This window comes from Ahaetulla prasina, chromosome 4, assembly GCF_028640845.1.
Source record: "Ahaetulla prasina isolate Xishuangbanna chromosome 4, ASM2864084v1, whole genome shotgun sequence".
NCBI lineage: Eukaryota > Metazoa > Chordata > Lepidosauria > Squamata > Colubridae > Ahaetulla > Ahaetulla prasina.
Window position 1 is genome coordinate 15,986,027 of NC_080542.1, and position 20,257 is coordinate 16,006,283.

General features: G+C 44.4%; 1 protein-coding gene across 5 annotated transcripts in view; it reads right to left on the reverse strand.

Moving 5' to 3' along the window:
• ADCY4 (adenylate cyclase 4) overlaps positions 1 to 16,890 on the reverse strand; it is a 107,011-nt gene extending 90,121 nt beyond the window's left edge. For 2 of the 5 annotated variants that reach the window (XM_058180817.1, XM_058180814.1), the window contains exon 1: positions 16,516 to 16,889. The gene's annotated coding sequence lies outside the window, so the exon portion shown is untranslated. Of the gene's footprint in view, positions 1 to 16,515 lie in introns of all 5 variants that reach the window. The other 3 variants (XM_058180816.1, XM_058180818.1, XM_058180815.1) reach the window with 3 other exon arrangements.
• Between the last annotated feature and the right edge of the window lie 3,367 nt (positions 16,891 to 20,257).

A 20,257-nucleotide genomic window follows, 5' to 3' on the forward strand; every position in this document is an offset into this window, starting at 1 on the left:
CCGGGAGGAGGCGGGAGGGGCCCGGCAGAGGAGAGGACGGAGGACGAGGCGCAAGAGGTCACTTAGTGATCATTTGAAGTTACAATGGACAACCCCCACACACCTCAAAGGTTTGTACAACCCAGTCAGCACACACAAAAATGGATGAGGATCCCTTCCCTTGGAGACATGACACAATGCCAATGAAGGTTGGAACCTACAACCTTGGAAACATCTGCCTTTGCTTCCAGACATTTCTGAGCCCACCAGACCTTTTGAAACTACAATTCCCAATGTCTGTAGAGACATAGCAGTGTCCTAAAGGAGACATCTACTGTATTTTTCAGAGTATAAGGCGCACTCTTTTCCTCCCTAAAAGGGGGTGAAAATTTGAGTGTATCTTATACATCGAATGTAGCCCTGCCCACCCACTGGCCCCCACCCTTTGGCCTCTACCTCCCAGCAATTTACCTCCTGGCAGCAAGCACAAGAAGAAACAGCCCATTTCAGCTTCAGCACAGCCTAATTAGCACAAGTTGATTGTCCGTTGGAATGGCCTCCAGACGCTCAGCTATTTCAGGGTGCAGGGATTGCCATTGCCTATTGCTGCGTGGGCCTCTGCTGCTTTTTTTATTTATTTATTTATTTAATTTTGTCACAACAGTATACATAAACATTGTCATTGGCATTTAGATCATTTGATATGAGAACTCCAAGATCTTTGACAGGATGAGGGTCGTCAGTAAGATAATGACCATCAAGTTTGTACTTGTTGATAGGATTCTTTTTTCCAATATGTAAGACTAAGCATTTGCTGGTAGAGATTTGGAGTTGCCAAGTTTGAGACCAATCGGAAACTAAGTCGAGGTTTTCTTGAAGGGTAGAAGTATTGTTAGTGGTATTAAATAGTTTGACATCGTCAGCAAAGAGAACACAATAACTTGAGATGAGGTCACAGAGATCATTTATGTAAAGTATGAAGAGCGTTGGACCAAGAACACTACCTTGGGGAACACCACTTTTGACAGGAACAGGATTTGATATAGCGTTGCCAATTTTGACCACTTGTTGTCTGTTTGACAGGAAGGCGTTTATCCAATTGTGAAGAGGTCCCAAAATGCCTAGTTTGAGGAGTAGTTTATCATGTATTATTGCTTGCTGCAAGGAGGTAAATTGCTGGGAGCAGATTTTTTTTTTCTTGTGCTAATCAAGCTATGCTGAAAACGAAAATGAAAGTAAAGCAGGCTATTTACTGTTTACTGCCAGGAGGCAAAATTGCTGGGAAGCAGAGGCAGATTTCTTTTTCTTGTTTTCCTCACCAAAAAGAGTAGGTTTGTCTTATAGTCTGGTGCATCTTATACGCCAAAAAATACAGTATGTTTTCCATCCTGTCTTTGACCTTTGAACCCTTCATGTTTTATTTGGATTCTTCCATTTAAAAATAAGCACAGCCTTGCAAACCGTGTTGTACAAGAGTAACGTAAATTCAATCCACCCTCTGTGTTTTGTCCAAAATTCTCTAAAAGATGTTGCTCAATTTAACTGGATGCCCTTATTGTTACCATGGTTTAGCAAAATGCAAAATGTTAAGGCAGCCACAGACTGAACTGACTGAACAGACTGAACTGGGGAACAGCTTCGTTGCCTGATTGCAATGGAAGGACCTATATATCTAGGTTGAGTTGTGCGCATTTTCTTTCCATTTCCCAACTTTCTCTTCTTTTCCCAAGTCCTTTCTCGCATTCAGCATGTTGCCTTTCTCCGCTGCTAAGCCTGTACTCAGTCAACACTCAGCCTGGTCAATAACCATACCATTGAGCAAATTCTATTAAGAGCTTGGCCAAGGATCAAAAGACTCATTACACTATCAGCATGGAGTCATTGTGGGCCTGTCGAGACATAGGCCACGGGGGAGTCAAAGCTGGGAATCTCTTCATCCAAGAAATTCTGGATTAGGTTTTGTCATTTTCCCTTGCTCTCCTTCCACTGGATGTGGAAGGTTCATCATGAATGATCCTTGATGCTCAGCTCTTCTGCAGACATTAGATTTCATTACTCAAACCAGATAGTAACTGTCTCCATTATCAGCACTGATGATATTACATAGTTTGGCTAATGAAACATCAGATGCCACCAAGGACTTCTCATTTCAATCCAGAACTACAAATATGCTCCTTTGTTCCTCTGCGCATAAACACATAGAGTCCTTTCACCTGTTAGCTCCAACTGTAGTTTGGATCAACTGGACAAACTGGATAAACCCTCCAGGTCAATTGCTCATACCACAAGATAAGTACCGAAGCTAATTTTAAACACAACTGGTTTATTTTGACGGAAAATGTAGCGGTGGGGAGAAATTTGTTTCTAAGGAACTAGCAACCCAGTTGCTACAAGAACTGTTCGGTTTACCTTCTCTACCTCCTCCTCTCCTTTCCTTTTTAGAGCAATGCTACCCCTCTGCCTCCAAATTAAATCAACCTGCCCTTAAACTCTCCCCCTTTTATTGTTTTTGGAGATTTTGATATAATTCATCATATGACATTGTTGCTTTCAACTCCTGGTGACCACGTACATACTGCAGGTTCTGTCTATTACAATCTATCCCTAGCGTGTTACTTCAAGTCTCTCAATGATGCACTCATCACAACTGTAATTGAGTCCATTAATCTTATTGCTGGTTGTCCTCTCCTTCTTTTCTTTCCACTTTTCCTAGCACTACTGCCTTCTCCAGAGAGAGGGAGAGAGAGATCTTCACATCGTGTATCTGAAGTAGGAGAATTTGAACCTGGTCATTTGTGCTTTTAGTGGGTGGCTTAGTGGGTAAGATGCTGAGCTTGTCGATCAAAAGGTCGGCAGTTCAGCAGTTCGAATCCCTAGTGCCGCGTAACGGGGTGAGCTCCCATTACTTGTCCCAGCTTCTGCCAACCTAGCAGTTCGAAAGCACGTAAAAAATGCAAGTAGAAAAATAGGGACTACCTTTGGTGGGAAGGTAACAGCGTTCTGTGTTCCTTTTGCATTGAGTCATGCTGGCCACATGACCATGGAGACGTCTTCGGACAGCGCTGGCTCTTCGGCTTTGAAACAGAGATGAGCACCACCCCCTAGAGTCGGGAACAACTAGCACATATGTGCAAGGGGAACCTTTACCTTTACCTTTATTTGTGCTTTGAGTGAGAAACTCTGGGTTGACTTCTTCGATGTTCTATTGGTTTGTTTTCATGACTGCCCACAGTATTCTCAGACAGAACGGGACAATTCGCCACAGCTAACTCTCTGCGGCCAACTTGCCATGGCCAACTCACCACAGGCCAACTCACCACAGGCCAACTCACCATGGCCAACTTGCTTCAGGACAACTCACTGTGGGGCAATTTAATGATTCAATTTAATCATTCAAAATAAATATTTTTTTAAAAAAAGATTGGCATTCACATTTCATTTTGTTCCTCCTTTTGAATCCTTTCTTTAATGATTCTTTCCACCATTTCTTTGATATTAGTGTAACTTTCATCCCACGGCAAGTTGTCCGTGGCAAATTGGGCATGGCAAGTTGGCCGTGGCGGGTTGACTATGGTGAGTTGGCTGTGGTGAATTGCCATAGACCCTTCCCAGGAGTCTTCTCCAACACTGAAGTTGAAATGTGTACTTTAATTTAAAATTTTTCATATATTTTTTTTCATTTTCCCAGCTTCATTTGTCCCAAGGTTGAGAATCACAACTAGCAGCCATCCAACTCCTTCAAGTTTGATGTGGGTCTATAGGCCAAATGGGGAGCCTTTTTAAATTGAAACGGGAGAATCATTTTCTCCTTTAATTGGTAGAATGTGATTTCTATTAACTCTGCACTTGAACTCTGCACTTGAAAGCATTTGATAAAGTAGACCATAACCTACTACTAGATAAAGTAGAAAAATGTGGGTTAGACAGCACCACCACCAGATGGATTCATAACTGGCTGACCAACCGCACTCAATGTGTAGTCCTCAATGGAACTACATCCACATGGAGGGAAGTATGCAGTGGAGTACCCCAAGGCTCTGTTTTAGGCCCAGTACTCTTCAACATCTTCATCAATGACTTGGACGAGGGGATAGATGGGGAACTCATCAAATTTGCAGATGACACCAAGCTGGCAGGAATAGCCAACACTCCAGAAGATAGGCTCAAATACAGAAAGATCTTGACAAACTTGAACATTGGGCGCTATCTAACAAAATGAAATTCAACAGTGAAAAAAGTAAGATTCTACATTTAGGCAAAAAAAACAAAATGCACCAGTACCGTATATGTGGTACCTTGCTCAATAGTAGTACCTGTGAGAGGGATCTTGGAGTCCTAGTGGATAACCATTTAGATATGAGCCAGCAGTGTGCAGCAGCTGCTAAAAAAGCCAATACAGTTCTGGGCTGCATAAACAGAGGGATAAAATCAAGATCACGTGAAGTGTTAGTGCCACTTTATAATGCCTTGGTAAGGCCACACTTGGAATATTGCATCCAGTTTTGTCTCCACGATGTAAAAAAGATGTTGAGACTCTAGAAAGAGTGCAGAGAAGAGCAACAAAGATGATTAGAGGACTGGAGGCTAAAACATATGAAGAACGGTTGCAGGAACTGGGTATGTCTAGTTTAACAAAAAGAAGGACCAGGGGAGACATGATAGCTGTGTTCCAATATCTCAGGGGTTGCCACAAAGAAGAGGGAGTCGGGCTGTTCTCCAAAGCACCTGAGGGTAGAACAAGAAGCAATGGGTGGAAACTGATCAAAGAAAGAAGCAACTTAGAACTAAGGAGAAATTTCCTGACAGTTAGAACAATTAATAAGTGGAACAACTTGCCTGCAGAAGTTGTGAATGCTCCAACACTAGAAATTTTTAAGAAAATGTTGGATAACCATCTGACTGAGATGGTGTAGGGTTTCCTGCCTGGGCAGGGGGTTGGACTAGAAGGCCTCCAAGGTCCCTTCCAACTCTGTTGTTATGTTATGTTATGTTAAGTTTCAACCAGTTTATTGCACTAGTTTTGTGGATACACCAAACCACAGGGAGCCTGGCCTGTTCCCAAATCAGTGCACTGTGGGAATTAACTCCCCATGAGTTTTGCCTTGTGGCACCTTATTCAACTTCAGCTTGAAGTTCCTGGAGCAATAGAAAAGAAGAAAGGAACCTGAGCATGCACAGAGAGCTTCTCTCTTTCATCCAATGGGTCATTGAGTCCTTTGTGTTAAAACTTGTTTCATTTGAAGATCGCTTTAACCTGTTTCCGCATACTACTGCAGAGCAGATCTCATCTAGCTATTAGGAGGGCACAGTCTGGGTCTCTCAGTGCAAAATTCTTGACTTTTCTCTGCACCTTCCTTCCGTTCCTTCTTTTGATTCTTGCCCTGGAGTCATCCTTCCTAGATAGTACAAACAGATTTAGACAAAGGAGGAGTAAAAAAAAAAAAAAAAAAGCAGAGGTAGAATTGTCTCCTTCATGACCTGCACTCCTGTTTTTGCCCCAGCAGTAGGAAGTGGCTATTATCTAAAAATGTTCTGGAGAACTGGAGAACTGGTTTGGCTAGATCCAAACAGGATGTCAGAAGGCTAGAAGATTCTTTCAGTGAGAAACAATGACAACTACGCACCCACCAATCTATGCAGTTGAGAGATTTAGTCCCAGGGCAATGTCTGAAAGGCATGTGATTCAGCTACTCTGCTGGGGCTGAGCAGGTCTGAACCTGGTCTCTGTCATGGGAAGCCCAGGTTGACATTCCTCTTGAGCTTCTTGAAAGGAAAAGTGGGGTAAAGGTAAACTGAGGTTTAAGAACAAGATAATTCTGGGTTCAACATGTAATGCAATAAGGGGTTTGTTTGTTGCATATGAACTTTCAAGAAATGGCTACACTTTGTTTCACCATCTTACATTTAAACTGGAGTTCCAGTAATGGTTTCTACTTCTTTTTTGCTAAAATTTACCTAAGATGGCGCCGACGAAGGCTGCCTCGGTGAAATGCTCTCTAATTGTTTCTTTATTTCTAATTGTTCTCTGTGACTCACTACGGATTTCCTACTCATGAGACCATCTGCTAAAAATTAAGGAACATTTCTTTAAGGAGCAGCTTTCTTTAATCTCACCCCCGCCTGTCTTTACAAACACGGAGGAGATTCTAACACAGGAGGAGGCAATTCCCACGGAACCATGGATTACTAAAAAAACCAAACGACGGAAACGAAGGAAAAGAGGTAAGCGATCTGGGATCTTAATCAAGCTAAGAACTCGCATTAAAACTCCTCTGCCTTCAATTTTCCTAACAAATATACGCTCACTTGCAAATAAAATGGATGAAATACTCCTCTTAAACAAATACTATTCTGATTTTCGCAATTCAGCAGTCCTATGCTTCGCTGAAACCTGGTTAAATGAATCAATTGAAAATAGCAGCCTGAACATTCCAGGATTTCAAATTGAACGATCAGACAGGATTCCAGAAACATCTGGTAAAAAGAAAGGAGGAGGCTTATGCCTATATATTAATACAACCTGGTGTCAAGATTTTAACATAATTTACAAATTCTGTGACAACAATTTAGAGACTCTAATTATCAACTGCAAACCTTACTATTCGCCTCGTGAATTTTCCTCATTTCTTCTAATTGCTGTTTATGTCCCACCACAAGCCTGTGTAAACAAGGCATTACGAACTCTAGCTGACCAAATCATGGAGGCTGAAGCCAAACACCCTGATTCACTGGCCATTGTTTTGGGAGATCTAAACAAGGCAAACTTAAGGAAAGAACTACCAAAATACTTTCAGCATGTCAATTGTCCCACCAGAGGCAAGAATACTCTAGACCACTGCTACACAACACTAAAAGATGCCTATCGGTCTTTGCCACGTGCAGCTGTAGGACACTCTGATCATTGCATGATTCACCTTGTACCTGCTTACAGGCAAAGACTTAAAGCCATAAAACCAATAATTAAATCAGTGAAAACCTGGATGGAGGAATCAAAATTAAAGCTACAGGCATGTTTTGATTGCACTGATTGGAATATTTTTAAAGATACCTCTGCAGACCTGGATGAACTCACAGATACTGTAACATCATATGTCAGCTTCTGTGAAGACCTATGTGTACCTACAAGGAACTTGCGAATACACAGTAACAACAAACCTTGGTTTACACCTAAACTTAAGCAGCTACGGCATTCCAAAGAGGAAGCCTACAGAAAAGGTGATAAAATGCTGTACAATCAGGCCAGAAATGCACTAACAAGGGAGATAAGAGCAGCAAAAAGAAGCTACTCTGAAAAGCTAAAGAATCAGTTTTCAGCAAATGAACCAGCAAACATGTGGAAAACTCTTAAAAATATCACCGGCTATGGCAAACCTCCTTCCCAGGCTGAAGGTAATCAACAACTGGCAGATGACCTGAATGAGTTTTACTGCAGGTTTGAAAAGAAACTAGAGCCACCTATCTCCACAACCCCCATCTCAGACACACCAACAACAGCCAAGCCTCCTACAACTGACCCCATTTCATTGGGTTCACAACCCCTAGTGATCAAAGAAAAGGAAGTGCAGGACCTATTTCACAGACAAAAGCCAGGAAAAGCTCCAGGCCCAGACAAGATAACTCCTTCTTGCTTAAAAGTCTGTGCTGACCAATTGGCCCCCATCTTCACCCATATTTTCAATAAATCATTAGAGATGTGTTATGTTCCTTCTTGCTTCAAACGCTCTACCATCATCCCAGTGCCAAAGAAGCCCACCATCAAGGAACTGAATGACTACAGACCAGTTGCTTTAACATCTGTAGTCATGAAAACCTTTGAAAGGCTAGTGCTTTCCTACCTGAAATCCATCACGGATCCGCTGTTCGACCCCTTGCAATTTGCATACTGAGCAAATAGATCAATAGATGATGCTGTTAATATGGCTCTGCACAACATCCTACAACATCTTGAGTCTCCAAAGACCTATGCAAGGGTCCTTTTTGTAGACTTTAGTTCAGCATTCAATACCATCATTCCAGACATTCTTCTAACTAAGCTAAACCAGCTACAGGTACCGGAACAGGCTTGTAAGTGGATCACAAGCTTCCTAACAAACAGGAAGCAGCAGGTGAAGCTAAGCAAGATCACATCAAATACCTGTACAATTAGCACAAGGGCCCCCCAAGGCTGTGTGCTCTCCCCACTTCTCTTCTCTCTGAATACCAATGACTGCATCTCCAATGATCCATCTGTTAAGCTACTGAAGTTTGCAGATGACACAACAGTGATTGGTCTCATTCGAGACAATGACGAATCCGCATATAGACGAGAGGTCGAACGACTAGCCTTGTGGTGCAACCAAAACAATCTGGAACTGAACACACTCAAAACCGTAGAAATGGTGGTAGACTTTAGGAGAAACCCTTCCATACTTCCACCTCTCACAATACTTGACAACACAGTATCAACAGTAGAAACCTTCAAATTTCTGGGTTCTATCATATCGCAAGATCTCAAATGGACAGCTAACATCAAAAACATCATTAAAAAAGGACAACAAAGAATGTTCTTTCTGCGCCAACTCAGTAAGCTCAAACTGCCCAAGGAGCTGCTGATCCAATTCTACAGAGGAATTATTGAGTCTGTCATTTGCACCTCTATAACTGTCTGGTTCGGTTCTGCAACCCAACAAGAAAAACACAGACTTCAGAGGATAATTAGAACTGCAGAAAAATAATTGCTACCAACCTGCCTTCCATTGAGGACCTGTATACTGCACGAATCAAGAAGAGGGCCGTGAAAATATTTGCAGATCCCTCGCATCCTGGACATAAACTGTTTCAACTCCTACCCTCAAAACGACGCTATAGAGCACTGCACACCAGAACAACTAGACACAAGAACAGTTTTTTCCCGAAGGCCATCACTCTGCTAAACAAATAATTCCCTCAACACTGTCAGACTATTTACTGAATCTGCACTACTATTAATCGTTTCATAGTTCCCATCACCAATCTCTTTCCACTTATGACTGTATGACTATAACTTGTTGCTGGCAATCCTTATGATTTATATTGATATATTGATCATCAATTGTGTTGTAAATGTTGTACCTTGATGAACGTATCTTTTCTTTTATGTACACTGAGAGCATATGCACCAAGACAAATTCCTTGTGTGTCCAATCACACTTGGCCAATAAAATTCTATTCTATTCTATTCTTCTATTGCACAGAATAGTCAAAGCTCTGGTAGTGCAGTGGTTAGAGTGCAGTACTACAGGCTCCTTCTGCTGACTGCCGGCTGCCTGCAATTTGGCAGTTCAAATCTCACCAGGCTCAAAGTTGACTCAGCTTTCCATCCTTCCGAGGTGGGTAACATGAGGACCCAGATTGTTGGGGTAATATATGCTGACTCTGGAAACCGCTTAGAAAGGGCTGTAAAGCACTGTAAAATGGTATGTAAGTCTAAGTGCTATTGCTAAATGCTATTGCTATGTCACAACTCTCCAATAAAAGCCCAGAAAACTTAGTCAGCCCTGCTGCGGACCACATTTTCAAATGAAAGTTGTGCCTTCCTCATTATTTTCAGCTACCCTTTGCATTTTGGGGAAATCCCTGGCTGAATCTAGAACTCTAAACAAAGAAAGGCAATGCACTCATAGCAAGATGAAATAACTGCCGTCGGAAAGCTCCCTGCTTCCCAAATTCCATTTATTTATTTATTTATTTATTTATTTATTTGTTTGTTTGTTTGTTTGTTTGTTTGTTTATTTTGTCACAATAGTATATGTAAGCATAAGCATGAAATAACTATACAATATATAAGCATATATATAAGCGTAAGTATAAAAAAGAAAAACTATTCGAATTGGATACAATCAAAGGGAACATTAGGACAGGAATGGTAGGCACGTTGGTGCTCTTATGCATGCCCCTTACAGACCTCTTAGGAATGGGGTGAGGTCAATAGTAGACAGTTTTTGGTTAAAGTTTTGGGGATTTTGGGAAGAGATCACAGAGTCAGGTAATGCATTCCAGGCATTAATAACTCTATTACTGAAGTCATATTTTCTGCAGTCAAGTTTGGAGCGGTTCACATTAAGCTTAAATCTATTGTGTGCTCATGTAATGTTGCTATTGAAGCTGAAGTAGTCTTCAATAGGAAGGATATTGTAACAGATTATTTTATGAGTTAAACTCAGGACATATCGAAGGCGCAGAGTTCCAAATTTTCTAAAGCCAGTATTTCTAGTCTAGTGGCATAAGGTATGTTGTTGTATTCAGAGGAGTGGAGAACTCTTCTTGTAAAATATTTCTGGACACACTCAATTTTATTAATGTCTGAAATGAGGTATGGGTTCCAGACAGGCGAGCTGTATTCAAGAATTGGTCTAGCAAATGTTTTATATCTTCTGGTTAGGAGTGTAGTGTTTCTGGAGAAGAAGCTACGCAAGATTAAGTTTACAACTCTTAAAGCCTTTTTTGCAATGTAGTTGCAGTGGGCTTTGGCACTTAGATCATTTGATAAGAAAACGCCAAGGTCTTTAACGGGATGGGGGTCATCTACAAGATAATGTCCATTGAGTTTGTATTTAGTATTCAGATTCTTTTTACAAACTTAATGGACATTTCCTTGTAGATGACCCCCACCCCCTTAAAGACATTCAAATTCTCCAGCCATGCCTCTCCTTATCTGAATTCATCCTATGATCCATTGAATCCAAAGGATGAAAACATTGGGGTTCTGATTGTGGGCGGTAACATATCCCACACCGGCTTCTTCTGAAGGATGCTGGGTCTTCAAAGTGGCCATTCATGAACAACTGGGTGAAGGGGCGTGCATAAGAGCACAAAAGTGCCTACCGTTCCTGTCCTATTATTCCCTTTCATTATATCAAATTAATATAGTTGTTGCATACTTTTTTCTTTTTATGATGTGTTGTTGTTTCATATCAGTGTTTACGTATACTGTTGTGACAAAAAGAAAAAAAAGAAAAAAAAACCTGGGTGAAGTCCTAAATAGCAATAGTACTTAGACTTATATACTGCTTCACAGGGCTGGGCTTCAGATCCTTTAGCAACGGGTTTGTTACCTTGTTGCTTTGGGGAGTGGCCATGGTGGCCATGGCCTAGTTGGTGGGTGGGCAGGTTTCACCCTCCCCAGGTTCCGGAGGCTTTCCTTGAGTCTCTGGGAGGGCGAAAACTGTTTCCCCCAGGGTCCAGAGGCCTTCCAGAAGTTAGAAATAGGCCCATTTCTGGACTTCTGGAACTTCTGGGACGCCTGTTTTTCACCCTCCCCAGGCTCTGGAGGCTTTCCTCGAGCCGGCAAAACCAGCTTTCCCTGGGGTCCAGAGACCCTCCGGAGGCTGGAAACAGGCTCATTTCCAGCCTTCTGGAACCTTCTGTAGGCCCGTTTTTTGCCCTCCCAGACCCTCCGTATGGCCCCTGCATTTACCTGGGATGATGAACGGGCCACATGAAGACTCCTGGGAGGGGTGGGGTGGGCATGGCCAGCCAGGGGTGTCATTTGGGGGTTCGCCAAACCCTGGTGATCCTTGGCTAGCGGATCTCCTGAATCCTGCCGAACCCTACGAAGCCCAGCCCTGCAGCTTCACAGTGCTTCACACCCTTCTCTAAGTAGCTTACAGAGCCAGCCTATTGCCCCTAACAATCTGGCTTCTCATTTTACTCACCTCAGAAGGAAAAAATGCCGAGTCAACTTTGAGCTCGGTGAGAATCGAACTGCCGAACTGCAGCCAGCAGTCAGCAGAAGTACCTTGCAGTTCTGCATTCTAACCACTGCGTCATAATCACAGCTCGTAAAGTTCATAAACAAGATCTGGGCAGCTCCACTAGCGAAAGGAAAAGATCGAAGGCAGCCCATATTGTTTTTCATGTTTTTTTAAGGAAGAAACAGTGCGCTAATTGTAGGCTAGACATTTTCTTCCCAGCTGGCTCAAGTAAAGAAGGTAAACAAGTAACAAGCATCTTGTCTTGGCTTCCAAATTCCTTCAGCCTGATTCTTGCTTCAGCTACCCACGTTCTGAGTTCCCAACCTTCGCCTACCTCCCTGTGTGCAATTCATAGCCTCCTTGTTCCCTGCACAGAGTTTTCTCTCATTCGTGCCTGGATTTTCCTTGAGAAAATGAATCTCATAAAAACATACATGAATGCAGTATGCATACAACACACACACACACACACACACACACACACACACACACACACACACACATGCTTCGAGTGGCTGGTCTGCCAAGAAGGACTGGAATAGAGATCAGACTTTGTTTCTGCTCTGCCAGGTCAACACCCCCAGTTTGGGTGATTTTACAGATACGAAATGGATTTGAACTGTCTCCTTTCCCCCCAACAAAATATTGGTCTTTAGATCAGCGGACTACCATGATCCATGGACTGTCGGTGGTCTGCGAGAAAATTTTGGTGGGCCGCAGAAAAATTATTTGCATTTTTTTATATTGCACTAAATTGGGGGTCCTCAAACTACAGCCCCTGGGCCAGATACATGCAATGAATGTTTGCATTGTTGCAGAGAGTCTCCCCTTTCGGGGTCTTTTTGTGAGGATTGGAGATGCTGAGAAATTCCAACTAAGGGTCTGCTTCAACCTCCTGGTGTGGGTCTTTGGGCAAAGGCTGGAGGGAAGTACCACTAGGCGAAGAACCGGAGGGCCTTGTTCCAGTGGGACTGCATCATGGCCTGGAACTGGCTGACCATATCAGCCCTCTGAGCCTCCAGGCGCCAGTCCCTGGTCTTGCACTCCCACAGGTCTTCCCTCTGCTTGGAAAGCTTATGCTCATAGTCCTCAATGAGGTGCTTCTGCTGAGCCTCTTTCTTGGTCAGATCCAATTTGAACTGAGCCAGCTGTTTTGCCAACCATTTCTCCTGGTGGCTGCTTAGCTCCAACAACTGCTTCCTGTTGGGGCCCTAAGGAACCCGGGCAGGCAGGGGAGGAGTGGGTGGGAGGGGAGGAGTGGGTGGGAGGGGAGGGGTGAGTAGAGGCCGGCGAGGTGCCCCTTGACGTGAGTGACATTGAGTTTGCCACACCCACCCAGTCACATGATCACCTAGCCACGCCCACCCAGCATTAGGCAGATCATATGGTTCAGGGCAGGGATGAAATGCTCCCGGTTTGAACCGGATTGACCGATCCTGTAGCAATGGCGGTGGGTGATTCGGAAAACAGGTAGCAAAAATCACTCCCCCCCCCATGCCCAGCTGAGCCACATGATCATCAGAGCCTTTTTTTTTTACTTTTAAAAGCATTATTTTAACAACCTCTTCAGTGGAAGAGGTTGTAAAAAAATGCTTTTAAAGCAAGGGTCTCCAACCTTGGTCCCTTTAAGACTTGTGGACTTCAACTCCCAGAGTCCCTCAGCCAGCAAAGCTGGCTGAGGAACTCTGGGAGTTGAAGTCCACAAGTCTTAAAGGGACCAAGGTTGAAGGCCCCTGTTTTAAAGAGTTAAAACAAGACTCTGATGATCCCAGCTGAGGTGCCTGATCGTCAGAGGCTTTTTTTTTTACTTTTAAAAGCATTTTTAAAAAAGTAAAAAAGTTGAAGCCTGCTAGGCAAAAAACTGGAGGGCGTGGGGGGTTCGTTTGAGAGAGAGGGAGGGATGAAAAAGGAGAGGAAGGAAGGACTACAAACCTGGCACTAGACACAGCTTCAGACGATAATCCAGGGTTGGAAGGGATCTCCTAGGGGGCTGGAAGGGACCTCCTAGAGGTCATCTAGTCCAACCCTGCTCCAGCAGGACATTGTTAGTGAGTTTCTGTCTTTTGATTCCCCCAGTCACATAGCCACGCCCACCCAGTCACATGCCCCCCACCAAGTCATGCCCACCAACCACGCCCACAGAACCGGTAGAACCGCTTCTGACTAACAAGTTTCTTTTAGTCAGCTCTTTAGATTTTCAATTGGGTTAAGGTCTGGGCTATTCCCAGGCCATCCCAGCAGTGGAATATGATTATCTTGATATCCCCCCACCCAAAGAAGTGGTGTTATTAGCCATCAAACTATACTATACAAAATATACTTTTCCCAAAAGGTTACCACAATTTTGGCCACTACTGTAGATCCCCAGTTCAAATTCCAGTAGTTTTTACAGGAGAGCCTTTTCCTTGGAACATTGGGGTTTGTTCACAGCCTTCCACCCCTTCAAAGAAAGTTGTGAAAGGTCAAAAAACAGGCAGAGTAGAGATTCCAGGAATGTCCTACATCAGGGGTCTCCAATCTTGGTCCCTTTAAGACTTGTGGACTTCAACTCCCAGAGTTCCTCAGCCAGCTTTGCTGGCTGAGGGACTCTGGGAGTTGAAGTCCACAAGTCTTAAAGGGACCAAGGTTGGAGACCCCTGTCCTACATTGCTCTGGGGCAGAAAATCAAGACCTTGAAAGCCTCCACATGTCTCCCTTTCCCACCTTCCACGAGAACCCAATCGTGGCAGAGTAAGTCTGAGATTCTTTCTCATGCTTTTGTCTTTCCTAGGCCTAGACAGATTACAGATTAACAGAGTTGGAAGGGACCTTATAGGTCATTTAGTCCAACCCCCCACTCAAGCAGGAGACCCTATACCAGGGGTGTCCAAACTTGGTCCCTTTAAGACTTGTGGACTTCAACTCCCAGAGTTCCTCAGCCAGCTTTGCTGGATGAGGGACTCTGGGAGTTGAAGTCCACAAGTCTTAAAGGGACCAAGTTTGGACACCCCTGCCCTATACCTTTCTGACAGATGGCAGTCCAGTCTCTTCTTGAAAGCCTCCACTGATGAAGCTGCCACAACTTCTGAAGGCAACTTCTGTTCCATTGCTTGATTGTTAGGTAGGTTCTCATTGTCAGAAAGTTCCTCCTTATTTCCAGGTTGAATCTCTCCTTGGTCAGTTTCCATCCATTATTCCTTGTCTAGCCTTCAGGTGCTTTGGAAAATAGCTTGACACACACCCCCTCCTCTCTGTGGCAGCCCCTCAAATACTGGAACACTGCTGTCATGTCTCCCCTGGTCTTTCTCTTCACTAGACTAGCCAGGCCCAGTTCCTGTAACCATTTTTCATATGTTTTAGTCTCCAGTCCAGAGGTGGGTTTCAAATTTTTTTACTGTGGGTGTGGCATGGCTTGGTGGGCGTGGCAAGGGAAGGATACTGTAAAATCTCCATTCCCATTCCACTCCAGGGGAAGATTACTGCAAAATCCCCATTTCCTCCCAGTCAACTGGGACTTGGGAGGCAGAGAATAGATGGGGGTAGGGCCAGTCAGAATTTTTACTACTGGTTCTCTGAACTACTCAAAATTTCCGCTACTGGTTCTCCAGAACAGGTCAGAACCTGTTGTAACCCAGCTCTGCTCCAGTCCCCTAATCATCCTGGTTGCTCTTCTTTGCACTTTTTCTTGAGTCTCAACATCTTTTTTATAGTGTGGTGACCAAAACTGGATGTAGTACTCTAGGTGTGGTCTTACTAGGGTTTGATAAAATGGTATTAGTATCTCGCTTGATCTTGATTGTATCCCTCTGTTAATGCAATTTAGGATTGTGTTGGCTTTTTGGCTACCGCTGCATACTGCTGGCTCATATTTAGCTGGTTGTCCACTAAGACTCCAAGATCCCTCTCACAGTTACTGCTATTAAGCCTGGTTTCACCCAGTTTATATGTATACTTTTGGTTTTTCTTACCTTACCGTTCTTACACTTCCTTTTCCAAAATCCCCACCCACCCATCATTGGTTTTCTCCTTCTTTTCTCATTTCCAAAGTCAGATCTGAAGCCAGAGTAAAAAAAACTGGAAACAAATAGCTACCCAACCAACTGATATTTCTTTAGCCATGGAAAGGTGTGTAGAAAGCCAGTGGTGAAATCCAAATTATTTTACTACCGGTTATGTGGGCGTGGCTTGGTGGGCATGGTGTGGCTTGGTGGGCACGGCAGAGGAAGGATACTGCAAAATCTCCATTCCCACCCCACTCCAGGGGAAGGATACTGCAAAATCCCCATTCCCACCAGAGTCCAGGGGAAGGATACTGCAAAATCTCCATTCCCACCCCACTCCAGGTGAAGGATACTGCAAAATCCCCATTCCCTCCTTAATCCAGGGGAAGGATACTGCAAAATCCCCATTCCCACCAGACTCCAGGGGAAGGATACTGCAAAATCTCCATTCCCACCCCACTCCAGGTGAAGGATACTGCAAAATCCCCATTCCCTCCTTAATCCAGGGGAATGATACTGCAAAATCCCCATTCCCACCAGACTCCAGGGGAAGCATACTGTAAAATCTTCATTCCCAGCCCATTCTGGGGCCAGCCAGAGGTGGTATTTGCTGGTTCTCTGAACTACTCAAAATTTCCACTACCGGCTCTCGAGAACCTGTCAGAACCTGCTGCTTTTCACCGCTGTACAAAGCCCCTTCGACAAATCCAAAACAGATCCAAGTCCCTGCTTAGCTGCGGAGCTTCCTAGCTAACACAAACCAAACTTATTTATCTCCAGGGTCTCTGGAAGAATAAAGAGTGACTACGCCTGATTGTGGAAGGGAAAATAAGGAAAGCAATTACCTTGCAAGGAAACCCCTTTTCAACTCAAGTGGACGTTTCCTGCCTGGGGAGGTTTCCTGATAAATTCTTGCCCGCAGGCCAGTTCATTTCTCGCCTGGAAGTTCAGTTGTCATGGCTGGTGTGCCAGCGTTTCTTTCTGCGTGCCACCAGAAAGGCTGAAGGGAGGAGATAGAAACTCTCCCCTTTCACATGGTGTGTTGTTGTTGGGACTGCCCAGACGAAAGGCTCCACATTTCCTTCCTGTAGACTAGCCCAGCGCAAGCTGTTGGCTGCCCCAGTAGCTGGGTCAAGCCATTGAAACAATGACCACTTTCCTGTCTGAAGGATCAAGTTGTGGGTCTTGGCTGGTGTAGGCATTCCAGAAGTCAAGTGCTTTTTCCAGTCCCTTCCTCCTCTTCCCCAGGGCCTTAAACCTGATATGTGAGACCTTTGGTTGGAAGGGAAAGATGACACTTGTGCTGCTATGCACTGATACCACACATCGGCCCATACCATCTGCCAACCAAACACGATGAGACAAACCAGCCCCTAACTATAAAAGAGAAAGGTAGGGTAATTCTCGTTTTCCAGACAGACTCTTATCAGCCGCCAGACTCATAAAAGACCAAGCAGGCAATTCAAACCAGCTTCCTTCCTATTGTTTTCCTGACCCACTGAAAAGCAGATTTCAAATCCTTCTGACTTCTGGATTGCCCCCACCAGCAGCCTTCCTTTTGCACATCATCCCCTCAGTTGTACAGGCATTTGTGTCCCGTTGCACACTTGCAAACCATTGCTTGGTGATTCTTCACATTAGCAGTTAATTTAAAATAATAATAATAATAATTCCCTTTGTTTTTGAAGAAAAGCTGTTTTTACTGAGGATTCACTTCCTTCCTGAATCCCAAACTGGTTCTGGTTAAATGCATGTACTGAATATATTTTCAGAATCTCTGCCCTTCCCTTCCCTATAAAACTGCCTTTTGCAATTAACTGACTGACAAATTCACCATCAGTCAATTGCAAAAGGCAGCCTTAACTGAACCAGCTTACATCCTGCAAGGATATTTCCCCAGCACCGTTAAACCCCCAACAGCTGCCTATGTCAGAATCTAAAAATGCCACATTCCATCTGAACATCTGTCTGACTGTGCAACTAACCATCATATCACCATCAAACATCCATACCTGACTATCCCAGGGCCTTGGGAAGGACTCGATAGGTGGATAAAAATACCAAATCTGCTCTGAATATTTAGTTGCGTGATAAACCATTACAATAATGCATATCTAAAGAATAAATGCTGCATTTCCAAATTCAAGTCCTGGGTGGTTGTTGTTATTGTTGTTGTTTGCACAAGCTGCCTTTTTAATGCAGTTGAAATTTGTCTGCAGAAATGCAAGTGTGTTTTTCAGTTTCAATTCAAACAGACAAGGGCACCACCCAGAGTCAGATAGGTGGCCATAAAGTGGAACTAGAGACTAAGATCGCCCAGAGAAAAGTCAACAACCTCAGATATGCAGATGATACCATTCTAATGGCAGAAAGGGAAGAGGAACTAAAGAGCCTTTTGATGAGGGTGAAGGAGGAGAGTGCAAAAGTTGGCTTGAAACTCAACATTAAGAAAACTAAGATCATGGCATCCGACTCTCTCAATTCATGACAAATAGATGGAGGAAGAAATGGAGGTAATAACAGATTTTATTTTCCTGGGCTCCAAGATCACCGCAGATGGGGACTACAGCCAAGAAATTAAAAGGCACTTGCTCCTGGGCAGGAAAGTCATGGCAAAGCTAGACAGTATACTAAAATCTAATTTAATGAAAAGAAGGACCATTGGTGACATGATAGCAGTGTTCCAATATCTCAGGGGTTGCCACAAAGAAGAGGGAGTCAAACTATTCTCCAAAGCACCTGAGGGTAGAACAAGAAGCAATGGGTGGAAACTAATCAAGGAGAGAAGCAACTTAGAACTAAGGAGAAATTTCCTGACGGTTAGAAAAATTAATCAGTGGAACAACTTGCCTGCAGAAGTTGTGAATGCTCCAATGTAACTGGAAATTTTTAAGAAAATGTTGTATAACCATTTGTCTGAAATGGTGTAGGGTTTCCTGCCTGGGCAGGGGGTTGGACTAGAAGACCTCCAAGGTCCCTTCCAGCTCTGTTGTTGTTGTTGTTGTTGTTGTTGTTGTTGTTGTTGTTATTATTATTATTATTATTATTATTATTATTATTATTATTATTATTATTATTATTAAATGCAGAGACATCACCCTGCAAACAAAAGTACATATAGTCAAGGCTATGGTTTGCAATGTATGGCTGTGAAATTTGGACCATAAGGAAGGCTGAGCGCCAAAGAATTGAGGCCTTTGAACTCTGGTGCTGGAGAAGACTCCTGCGAGTCCCTTGGAATGCAAGGTAAACAAACAAGTCAGTCCTAGAGGAGATCAACCCTGACTGCTCTTTAGAACTACGTGCCACTACATGTTTATTGGACCCGTGTCCCTCCTGGTTGGTGCTGGCCACGCAGGAGGTGACATGAGGCTGGCTCCGGGGGATTATCAATGCTTCTTTGTTGGAAGGGGTTGTTCCCGCCGCCTTGAAAGAGGCGGTGGTGAGACCCCTCCTTAAGAAGCCTTCCCTGGATCCAGCTGTTTTAGGAAATTATCGTCCGGTCTCCAACCTTCGCTTTGTGGCAAAGGTTGTAGAGAGTGTGGTGGCATGTCAATTACCCCAGTACCTGGATGAAACTGTCTATCTAGACCCGTTCCAGTCCGGCTTTCGGCCTGGGTACAGCACAAAGACAGCTTTGGTCGCGTTGGTTGATGATCTCTGGAGGGCTCAAGACAGGGGTTATTCCTCTGCTCTGGTCCTGTTAGACCTCTCAGCGGCTTTTGATACCATCAACAATGGTATCCTGCTGCACCGGTTGGGGAGTTTGGGAGTGGGAGGCACCGTTTATCAGTGGTTATCCTCCTATCTCTCTGACTGGTCGCAGACGGTGTTGGCAGGAGGGCAGAGATCGACCGCAAGGTGCCTCACATGTGGGGTGCTGCAGGGGTCGATTCTCTCGCCTCTCCTGTTCAACATCTATATGAAGCCACTGGGTGAGATCCTCAGTGGTTTTGGGGTGAGTTACCAACTGTACGCTGATGATACGCAGCTCAGGCCACCCCAACGAAGCTGTCGAAGTGCTGTCCTGGTGCCTGGAAGCCGTACGGGTCTGGATGGGGAGAAACAGGCTCATGCTCAACCCCTCCAAGACGGAGTGGTTGTGGATGCCGGCATCCCAGTACAGTCAGCTGCAACCGCAGCTGACTGTTGGGGGCGAGTCACTGGCCCCTATAGAGAGGGTGCGCAACTTAGGCGTTCTCCTAGATGGGCGGCTGTCTTTTGAAGAACATTTGACAACTGTCTCCAGGAGAGCTCTTTATCAGGTACGCCTGATCCGCCAGTTGCACCCCTTCCCTGACCGGGATGCCTTATGCACAGTCACTCATGCTCTTGTTACCTCTCGCCTGGACTACTGCAATGCTCTCTACATGGGGCTCCCCTTGAAGAGCACCCGAAGGCTCCAGTTGGTTCAGAATGCAGCTGCGCGGGTAATAGAAGGAGCCACTCGTGGCTCCCATGTAACACCACTCCTGCACAAGCTGCACTGGCTGCCTGTGGTCTTTTGGGTGCACTTCAAGGTGTTGGTTACCACCTTTAAAGCGCTCTATGGCTTAGGACCGGGTTACTTACGGGACCGCCTACTGC